This window comes from Macaca nemestrina, chromosome X, assembly GCF_043159975.1.
Source record: "Macaca nemestrina isolate mMacNem1 chromosome X, mMacNem.hap1, whole genome shotgun sequence".
NCBI lineage: Eukaryota > Metazoa > Chordata > Mammalia > Primates > Cercopithecidae > Macaca > Macaca nemestrina.
In genome coordinates, this window is record NC_092145.1 from 2782505 (window position 1) to 2793745 (window position 11241).

The window sequence follows — 11241 nt, forward strand, 5'->3', positions numbered from 1 at the left end:
TTCGAAGCCTTCCTGAGGACTCATGGGAAAACGTTCTGGGAAATTCCAGGGGTGCAGTCACAGTGCTCCAGAGCCACGTCCAGAACTGCTGTGAGGCCCTGCAAAACCGGGAGCTGCCCCCGGGGTTGAGACGGCGGGGCACACAAGAAGGCTGGGCCTGAAGCGCTCCCTCCACCGCCTGCAGGCTCCCGCCCTGGGGGCGGTGGGCTGAAACAGGCGTGTTCTTTCGTGTTTCTGCATCCCCGGGTCTGACTCACAGGGAGACCAGCCGGAGTGGGGGCCCCAGGGCCAGGGTGGGGGGGTCTCACACTGTGAGGCCCCGTGCCCACCTTCTCCAGCAGCAGAACCCTGGCAGAGGGCCTCCCCACAGGCCCGGGGGCCCATCCCACCACGGGAGGGCGGGAGGGCGCTCCTCAGCAGGTGTCAGCTGCCCTAGGGCTGCACGCACAAGGCAGAGGCAGCCCAGCTGCAATGAGAGGTGAGCATCCGGCCGCCCCAGGGAGGAGCTACAATGCTGGGGGAAAGGCCTCCGGCACAGGGACAGGGAAGCAGCCTGGCCATGTGGCTGTGCGAGAGGGGTGAGTGCTTCTCTCTTCCACCCCACCCTCTGCCTCCCTCCCGAGGTGGTGGGGGTCTGTCAACGGAGGCAGGCAGGCCAATCCCCTGGCCCAGCTGCAGCACAGAGGCCCGCTAAAGGCTAGAGCGGCCCAAGTGGCTTCTGAAGGGGAGGGGAATGCTGGGAGGCGGGTGGGGGCTGAAGTGGCTTCTGAAGGGGAGGGGAATGCTGGGAGGCGGGTGGGGGCTGAAGTGGCTTCTGAAGGGGAGGGGAATGCTGGGAGGCGGGTGGGGGCTGAAGTGGCTTCTGAAGGGGAGGGGAATGCTGGGAGGCAGTGGGGGCTGCAACGTGAAGCTGCAGAGGTCAGAAGGGCCTGGGGGCAGAGAGGGAGAGAGAGGGCGGGAAGGAGAAGCAAGTGCCACACTCCCCTGCCTGCAGGTGGGCCCCATGGTGACTTGGGCCCCCAGCAGGCCTGGTGACAAAAGGCCTCCCAGGGCTCTTGGATAAACCTGCTCAGGGGTCGGGGGGCGGGGGGTCAAGGAGACCTCGGGGAGGTGGGGGAGGCCTGCTTCTCTCCTTCGTTACCAAGGAGGGGCCCCAGGCTTGAACGAGCCCTTGCCCCAGGAGACAGGCACGTGGTGAGCGGGGCTGGTGGGCCAGTGTCTTCACAGACATCTCAGGGTGGGGTCAGCCCCGGTGCCAGCCACTGGGCACACAGAGAGGTAGGGGCCAATGCCCACACTATCCGGGAGCCCACAGTCTCCCAGAGGAGATGCAAGGGAGGGCTCACCATCACCCTGAAGGTCTAAAGGGGCTGAAACAGACTGGACCCAATTAACTCTCAAATCTTCCCTCCAGAACAAAGGCCCCACTGAGCAGAAAGTTCTGGGAATAGAAGACAAGTAAAGCAAGACAGGCACAATAGGGGCAAAGAAAAGAGAGAGTCCAAATCACAGTGGAGAGGGAGAACAAACGGAGAACGTATAATAGAAAGTAAGCAGACAGATGCTCACAGTTCTCACAGTCACCAGAAGAGAGTGCCCTTCATACGTGAAATCAGAAAACCTAGCCTCTCCCACCCTTCCACAAGTGCAGAAGGACGAATCTCATGGGAAAACCAGTTGACAAGAGGATCAAAGACAAATCCCGTACAAAGTTACTAAAAGAAAGAAGAGAATAAGGAGCGGAATAACATCCCTCCAGGTGAAAAAAGCATCCCAGAAAGACGTGCACAGAACAGGTGAAACTGTAATCCTTTATTTTAAAGCAAGCTAAGGACCTTAAGAAAATGATTCAACACATGAAAGAGAAACGTAAATCAGAATGTTAAAAAGCAACTCAGAAATGAGGCGATAGGCTCGGGAAAGCATGGTAAATTTGAAAAGGCCTGGGAAAGAATTATAAATAAAAGATTCTCTAAATGTTCACACATTAAGACCCTTTCATAAAAGGCCCCCAAGAATGAATACCTATGGCATATAATGCCCTAAGATAAATAGAAAAAGAAAAGAAGGTCATATGTTTAAATAAAAAGATGAATGAATAAAGAGATGAAGAAGATTTGAGAGAAAAGGACAAATACACAAGGCAGGCAACGTAAATCTAGCATGCATGTGATAGGAGTCCCCAAAGATAAAAACCAAAGCAACGGAAAAGAGGAAGGGCTAAAGTGTGTAATTCAAAATAAATGAATGAATAAATAAAAACACCTTCCTGGGAAAAAAAAGGATGAAACCCCAAATTGAAGGAGCACACCATGTACGTGGGGAAACCAGCCCAGAACAAGCAAAACCAAAACATGTTCTCGCACAACGATTGAAATTTAAAGAAAAAAAAGTCTCTGGACAGTCAGCCACAGAGAATATGTGTATAATAGAAAGAAAGTTAGATTATCCTCAAAGTGGTCATCAGAAAGCCTTCTGCTAGAAGAAAATGTAAGATAATAAAGAAAAAAATCTGAGCAAAGGATTTTGTACCCAACCAAGCTGACCTCCAAAGTGTAAGTTCCGCAAGTTCTCACCGACATGCAAAAACTTGAAGAACAGTGCTGCAATGACTCCATTCTTAGGAATCTACTAGAGCAAAATGACTGGAGGGGCATCAGTGAAAGCTGGCGGTGAGTATGAAATACGTGTTTCCATGCAGGATTAAAGAGGACCGAAGGCCACAAGGGGGCGAGGGGAAACTTTAGCGGCGATCCATACCTCAGCCAGGCTCCATACAGTGCAGCTGGACAATGAAAGGGGATAGGGAAAGAACAGATGCACCTTTTTCATTTTTTTTTTTTCAATCTCTCCTCTGTAATCACATTCGTGAAAGGCTGGTTTTGTTACTTTTTTAAATTGACGCATCATAATTGAACATTATTATGGGGCACAGAGTGATGTTTCAATACATATAACTTATAGTAGTGATTAGATCAGGGTCATTAGCATACCGGTCATCTCAAGCATGTATCATTTCTTTGCGTTGGGAACATTCCATGTCCTCCTTCTAACTATTTGAAACTCTCCATCACTGTTGACTACAGTCATCCTACAGTCCTGTAGAGCACTAGAACTTTTTCATCCTATCTGGCTATAATTTTGTATTCTTTAACGAATGTCTCCCTATCTCCCACTTCCCTCTACCCTTCCCAGCCTCTAGTACTCTCTGTTCTACTCTTTACTTCTAGGACATCAACTTTTTTAGCTTCCACAAATGAGTGAGCACATGTGGGGTGTATTCTTTCTGCTCCCGGCTTATTTCACGTAACATAGTGTCCTCCAGGTCTGTTGACAAGTTGCCACAGATGATAGGATCTCTTTCTTTTCATGGTGGGATAGTACTCCATTGTGTGTAAGTACCACATTTTCTTCAGCCCTTCATCTGACCTTGGCTATTGGGAACGGTGCTGCAACCAACATGGGAGTGCAGATATCTCTTCAATATATTGATTTCCATTCCTTTGGATATATACTCAGTGGCGGGATTGCTGGTCATTCTATTTTTAGTTTTTGGTTTTTTGAGGAACCTCCGTACCGTTCTCCATAGCAGCCATACTAATTTACATTCCACCAACAGTGTACCAAGGTTCCCCTTTCTCAACATCCTCGCCAGCGTCTGTTATTGCCTGTCTTTTTGATACAAGCCATTTTAGCCGGGATGAGATATCACCATGTGGTTTTGATTCACATTTCCCTGATGATTAGTGACGCTGGGCATTTTTCCATATATTTGTGGGCCATCTGTGTGTCTTCTTTTGAGAAATGTATGTTCAGATCATTCGCCTGTTGTTAAATCAGATTGTTTTGTTGTTTTGTTGTTGTTTTTCGCTGTTGAAATATTTGCGTTATTCATATAGTCTGGATATGAATCCCCTGTCAGATGAGTAGTTTACAAATATTTTCTCCCATTTTGTGGGTTGTCTCTTCATTCTGTTGATTATTTCCTTTGCTGTGCAGAAGCTTTTTAGTTTGATACGCTCCCAATTGTTTATTTTTGCTTTGGTGGCCTGTGCTTTTGTGTTTTCATTCATAAAATCTTTACCCAGAGCAAAGTCCTGAAGCATTTACCCTATGTTTTCTCCTAAGAGTGTTAGAGTTTCAGGTCTTACATTTTGCTGTTCTGAGAATGCTTTGTGTATAGTGTGGGGTACCGCAAATGAGTATGTTGTATTCTGATGCATATATAAGCATATGTAAAATAGATAAACTCACCCTGTAGTCTTGAACATTGTTGGAATTATCATCTCTATAGATTAGGAGACATTTTATCTTTAATGTGCACGCGTGCATGGGTGTGTGTCTGTGTATAATTCCCAGCACTGAACCCGGAAGAGGTCTAGAAATAATGATCAAATCAGCAGCAGTCAGCCTCCATGGCATCCAGATTGTCCCTGAAATTCCACACACTGTGTGTGTGTCTGTGTGTGTGCATGCGTGTGTCTGTGTGCATGTGTGTGTGTCTGTCTGTCTCTGAGTCTGTGTGCATGTGTGTGTCTGTGTGCATGTGTGTGTGTGTGTGCGTTGTGTGTGTGCATGTGTGTCTGTGTGTGCGTGTGTACATGTGTGTGTGTCGAAATCACCAGGAATTAGAATAGGAGTAGCACAGAGATAGCAAGCAGGAGCTAAGATCATCAAGAAACCATGGCGAGTAACCCAGGCTTCGTTACTCAACATTAACATCACTGGGAGTGGCCGATGCCGTGGGAAGACTTTCAAAACTGGGCTTTGTGTTTTCATTTCGGGGAGGAGGAAGGGAGAACCATCTGGAGCCTGCAATGAGGAGCATGGACAGGACCCACCCCACCTCCGGGACCTGTCAGAATAAGTTACATGAAAAGTTTGCACTTGTTTGTAGGTGCAAAGTGATCCCAAGCTTGAAACTATTTTTTTTTTTTTTCACAAAGCATCGGTCCACAATCATCTTTCCTTCCAGCGAGGCAGCAGCCTAACCGATCGCCTCAGCACTGCTCCATGCCCTTTTCTTGTCTTCAGCCTTAACGTTAGCCTATGGGGTCGAGTTTGGTACGTGACCAGGGCAATCCTCCACTTCCTGACATGACTGATGTAAAGGTCGAATGCTGGGTTTCACTTCATTTCAACTGGAAAACCACCACCTTTGCCCAAAAGCCATCCTTGATGCTGCCGCCCAAAGGTGGACTGAAATCGTGTGATCCGTGAGAGTATGGCGAGTTTCCCATCGTTTCCTTCAAGAAACACAAAGATCATTCGGGGTCCCGAAAGTGTCGTAGGGGTGGTCGGTAGAATAATGTTCCCCACCCACCCTCAAAAGTGTCTATGTCCGATGCCTGTTACCTGATGTAGCAAAAGAGGCTTTGCAGGTGTGATTAAATTAAAGATCTCGAGATGGTGCTTCTCCTGGAGCATCCAGGTGGGCCCAGAATCATCACGAGGGTCCTCAAATGGTGAAGAGGGAGGCAGAAAGCTCAGAGGCAGATATGTGACCACAAAAGCACAGGTTGGAATGACGAGGCCATGGGCCAAGGACTACAGCAGGAATCTAGAAACTGGGAAAGGCAAGGAACAGAGTCTCCTCCAGGGCCTCCAGAAGGAACGCAGCCCTGCCCAGAACTTGATGGTGGCCCAGTGAGACCCATGCGGGACTCCGGCCTCAAGAACTCTAAGATTTTACGTTGGTGTCATCTTAAGACACTCTATCTGTGGCAATTTGTGACAGCAGTGACAGAAAACTAATACAGAGTCTGTTCAGAGAAGTGATTATTGATCTTCTACTTATCTCAAGATGTATCAGGGGATTCTGAGGGCAGAACCAAATCCATGGTCCTGGCCTCTCCCTGGCACCCGGCACAGGGTCTTCCACATTACCAGCCTGGATCAAGTGCTGAGAGTATTCTAATCAAGGTAAGTGGAGATTACATTAGAATAAAGCGCTGGGTATCAATGGGAAACATTCCTCTATTTTCCCTAGATGTGTTGTATTGTCATTATGATGATTATTATTATATACTGCCTTGTGGACTTACCTCTCATATCACAACTTACCTTTGATAATGTGATTTAATTTCCTTTATGTCCATCTTACATCCCCAGCGAATTGCTCGCTACTCCCTGGGTGGGGAAAGAATTCTTAGCTGGACTTCTCAGCACCTCGCAGTACAGACACATCTTGCTCCGTAAGCTCCTATACAGGCTTCCCGGGGCTGCCATAACAAAGTACCAAAAACTGGGGGACCCCACAGAAACAGATGGTCTCGCCGTTGTGGACGCCGGAAGCCTGAGGTCCAGATGATGGCAGGGTGGATTCCTTCCGGGGGAATGTGAGGGCGGTATGTGCCCCAGGCCTCTCTCCTTGGCTGGTAGGTGGCCATCTTCTCCCTGTGTCTCTTCGCATCATCGTCCCTCTTTCTGTGTCTGTGTCCAAATGTCCACTTTTTCTCGGGACACCAGTCATATTGGATCGGGGCCCATCCTAACGGCTTCGTCTTAATTAGTTACACTGGCAGTGACCCTATTTCCAAATAAGGCCACATTCTGAGATCCTGGGGATTAGGACTCCAGCGTATTTTTTGCAGGGGAGGGTGTGTGTGTGTGTAGGGGGGTTGCACAATTACACTCACAACAGCCTCCAAACAGTTGTTGATTGCAGTCACTACATCAGCCGTGCAGGGCTATAATTATTGCCTCCCATATTAGAAATCCAGTCTAATTCCCAAACAATGCATTTCCTTTTCCTGGAACATGGGTCATGTTGAGGGAAAAAGGGAATCCTCACCAAATCCCACCCCCCGCCCACACACACACACACATACACATATTGTGCAGGGGCTCAAGGAGTGGCTGGCAAATAAATGAATGAAGTCTGTCATGTTCAAACAGTGGTGACTGCACACCCAGGGTCACTGAGGGGCTGAGATGTGAGAAGCTTATCAGGATGTCGGGCCCTGAGAGTTGAGCAGCTGTGGCTCTGACACAAGGCCAGGCCTTGGGGCAGATGAGAGGGACCCCAAGCCCGGGCCTGACGGAGGCGTCCCTTAGCCCAGCACGTCCTCAGCCTTGGGGATCATGAACCCCTTTGAGAACCGGAAGGGGGCAAGGGCCCTTCCGTGGAAACAGACATGTATGCACAAGACCCCCAGAAGGGTGCCTTCTCTGGCCGGGCAGTCACAGGCACCCTGGCCCCATCTGTGGTCCCAGCTGGCGCCTGACTTCCGAAGGTAAGCTCTATGTTATTTCCATGATGATACTTCGTCATTGTACTAGGACCTGGGGAAGAATCGGAGCAAAACAATCAATGACTTTGTCTAGTAAAATAATTTTATTTTCTATTTCAAAGTTGGGGAGAGATTTGGTTTGTTTTTTGGTTTTTGGTTTTGTTTTGTTTTTTTTTTTTTTTTTTTTTGAAGCAAGCAAATATTGTGATGGTTCTTCAAAAAATGAAACATAAAATTACCCAGCAACCCCACTTCTGGGTAATACCCCCCAAAATTGAAAGCAGAGTCAATGGGGTATTTGAACATCCATACTGACAGCATTAATTATTTTTATTATTATTATTTGAGACAAGCTCTCACTCTGTTGCCCAGGCCCAAGTGCAGTGGTGTGGTCCTGGCTCATTGCAGCCTCCACCTCCTGGGCTCAGGCGATCCTCCTGCCTCAGCCTCTCAAGTAGCTGGGACTACAAGCATGCGTCACCACACCCAGCTACCCTTTTTGTTTTTTGTAGAGAGGACGTCTCAGTATGTTGCCCAGGCTGGTCTCGAACTCCTGGGCTCAAGGGATCCTCCCACCTCAGCCTCCCAAGGTGCTGGGATGAGAGGCGTGAGCCACCGCACCTGGCTGATAGCAGCACTATCCACAGCAGCCAAAAGGTGAAAGCAGCCCAAGCGCCCATCCATGGATGGATATGCAGACGCGGTCCACGCGTGCCACAGAATACGATTCAGCCTTCGAAAGGGAGGAAATTCTGAGCCGAGCTACAAGATGGATGACCCTTGAGGACATTATGCCAAGTGAAGTCGGCCAGATACAAAAAGACAAATACTGTGAGATTCCACTTCCATGAGGCCCTTAGAGTAGTCAAATTCATAGAGACAGGAAGTAGAATGGTGGTTGCCTTGGGCTGAGGAGTGCGGGCAGTTGGTGCTGAACGGGGACAGGGCTTTAGTTTGGGAGGACAAAGGTCTCCGGTGACAGACGGTGGTGATGGCTGCACAACACCGTGAATGTGCTGAATGCCTCCTAGCTATCCACTTCAAAACGGTTAAAGTGGTATTTTAAAGTGGAATATTTTGTGTGATGTGTATTTTACCACAATTAAAATTGTAGAAAGGAAAAAGAAAAGCTGGCCAAGCATTTTAGTTTCGGCACACTGACACTCCATGGCACAGTCAGAACGAGGGACTTCCACCACCGGGATTTGAGAACCTGAAGACGCTGGCCACCAGAGAGAGTCGCCAGACGCCAATGTCTGTGGCCCACAGCCCATCCCGGAGGCGAGACTCTCGGTATCCAGGGCCGGCTCCACCAGTGGCCCGCAGCCAGCCTCCTGCAACCACAGGGAGGAACCGAGAGAGGCCAGAGGGCCTCCGGAAATAGTCACCTCACTGACCCGCTAGAAGTTACTTGAGCACATCCATTCCTCGGCAATCACGGAAAAGCAAGTATTTTCTTCTAGCGTACCCAGAATGCTCAGCTGAGCGATCTGACCTGACCTGGCCCGGCTCACGGCCCCAGCGTGTGGATTTGAAACCTGCAAGCACACTGGCTCTGTTGGCAGCCCCAACTCGCACACCCAGTCTAGTCTCCCCAGCAGGGATCACCGCTGCTGCGTGGGCCTGTGGGGACTCCTCTCTGCTCTCCCACTGGCTGCAGCGTTAATAAATCCCCCTTCCCCCAACACGGCGCTTGGTGCTGAGTGAAAATACACACACGCACGTGGAGTCCAAAACCGTATTTGTCCTAGGGATTGGCTCATGCTAGATGGGAAGAATAATTGGAGTGTACACAAGCAGGAGCATTTGCTATTTCTTTTCCAGTCTATGATGAAGCAGGAACCTAAACTGAGTTACTCTAGTCGGCCACAACGTGGAGTTCTGGTGTTTATCTAGCTGAAAGCCTATGTAATGTGAGCACAGAGACACATTCATTCATTCAAGAAGCACTTTGGGAGCACCCACGCTATGCCAATAAGAGGGCTGGGAGCCAGGATTACAAAACACCCCCAGTCAATGTGTGCCACAAACGACGACAGCCCCCCAGAGGGTGTCCCGAAAGCAGCAACTGGAAGTCAGTGGGATGCATGCTAAGATCCCAGACGGGGGAAGCCACGGGACTACGGGAGGCAACAGCAAGGGCGCCTGCCCCTACTGAGTGGGCAGGGACGGCGTCCCGTGGGAACCATTTAAGCGAGAAAGGCACTACGAGTAGGAGTTACCCAGGCCGAGGACAGGGGTGGGCAGGGAATACCAGGCAGGGACAAGCACTTCCAGACAGAACGGAGCAGAGCCAGTGGAAGGCGGGGGATGGCGAACATTTTCCAGGAAGGGCCAGAGGGTCAATATTTTCAGCTTTGCGACCTCAACTCGGCCGCTGTGGCCCAAAAGCTGCCCCACAGGCACAACGCAGAGATGAAGGATCATGGCAACTTGATTCCTGGACAGTGGCGTCTGCATTTCCCATCACTGTTGCCTGTCCTGAGATAATATCACTCTCCCTTTGGTCATTTAACTAGTCTCCCCGGGCTGGACACTTGGAACTTTCCCAGTCTTATGCTATCACTAGCTATGCTGCACTGAAGAAGATCTTAAACATATTTCTTTCGTCTATGAGAGGGCTTATCTGTCGGCTCGATATTCCTCCCACACAGTGGAGGGATCAAAGGTTCTGTGCATCTGAATCTTTAATGGGTCTTGCCAAACTGCCCTCCGTGGGAGTTGTGCCAATGTCTACTCCTGCCAACAACCAGTGGGGGCATCTATGTCCCATCGGGCTCACCAACATTGTGTAATCTGACATTTAGAATTTAGCCCATTAAATCAGTAAAAACAAACAAACCCACAAACAAAAAGTGATTATCTCAGCGTCTTTTGATGTGCATGTCTGGGGATGTGCATCTGTTCATGGGTTCAAGAGCCTCTTTTATTTCCTTTCTTGTTAACGGTCTGTTCACATCCTTTACCCATTGTTCCCACTGGGTGGTTCATCCTTTTCTCTGTAAGAGTTCATTGCATATTGAGATAGGAGTTGGAGATATCCCCAGTGTGGCATTTGTCCTTTGACTTTGCTGATTGTATTAGTCTGTCCTCACATTGCTATAAAGAAATACCTGAGACTGGGTAATTTATAGAGAAAAGAGGTTTGATTGGCTCACCATTCCACAGGCTGTACAGGAAGCGTGGTGTTGGCATCTACTCTGCTTCTGGGGAGGCCTCAGGAAACTTGCAATCATGGCAGAAGGCAAAGGGGGAGCAGGCACATCACCTGGCCAGAGCGGGAGCAAGAGAGAGAGTGTGAGGTGCCACACACTTTAAAACAGCCCGATCTCACAAGAGCTCCTCACTATCACGAGGACAGCACCAGGTGGGATGGTGTTAAACCATTCATGGAAAATCCACGCCCAGGATCCAATCACCTCCCACCAGGCCCCACCTCCAATATTGCAGATGATAATTCAATATGAGATTTGGGAGGGGACACAGATCCAAACGACATCACTGATGGTGGTTCGCTTTGCCACTCACAAGGTTTGGCTTGGCTTTGTACCTTTCTGTTACAGAAGAGACTTTCTAAATCTCTGAAGGAACAGGTGTTAGCGGTGGCAGAGATCCAAGTTGCCCCGAGTTACTGGTGGCGAATCTGTACGCGTCTGCAGCAATTGCAATTCTTGCCTCCTCAGAAGACAGCATTCAACTGAGGGGTATAAGGCAGAAAAGGGGACCAAGGTGAGTTCCAGAGCAGGAGTGTAAGTTTATTAAAAAGGTTTTAGAACAGGAAAGAGAGGAAAGAACCCTTGGAAGAGATCCAAGTGGGCACCTGAAGGTCAAAGAGACAGAGAGAAAAGGACCTTTCCCCGTGACCCTGGGACTTTATAGGCTCATGTCTTTCCCATGATTCTTCCCTTAGGGTGGGCTTTCTGCATGCACAGTGTCCTCCTCACCCTTGAGAACTGCGCCCACCCAGTGTGTTTAGGGATTTGTGCGCATGCCTACCTCAGGCTTTTTC

General features: G+C 49.2%; 1 long non-coding RNA gene across 2 annotated transcripts; it reads left to right on the forward strand.

Annotated features, from left to right (window-relative positions):
* Positions 1-485: 485 nt before the first annotated feature.
* LOC105470191 (uncharacterized) lies at positions 486-10011 on the forward strand. Of its 2 annotated transcripts, XR_980347.3 has the most exons (4): positions 486-578; positions 1415-2672; positions 4947-6377; positions 7880-10011. It is a non-coding gene; the product is annotated as an uncharacterized lncRNA (long non-coding RNA). The 2 variants fall into 2 exon arrangements; XR_011618250.1 differs by lacking the exon at positions 7880-10011 and having other exon boundaries at positions 4947-7378.
* Positions 10012-11241: the final 1230 nt, after the last annotated feature.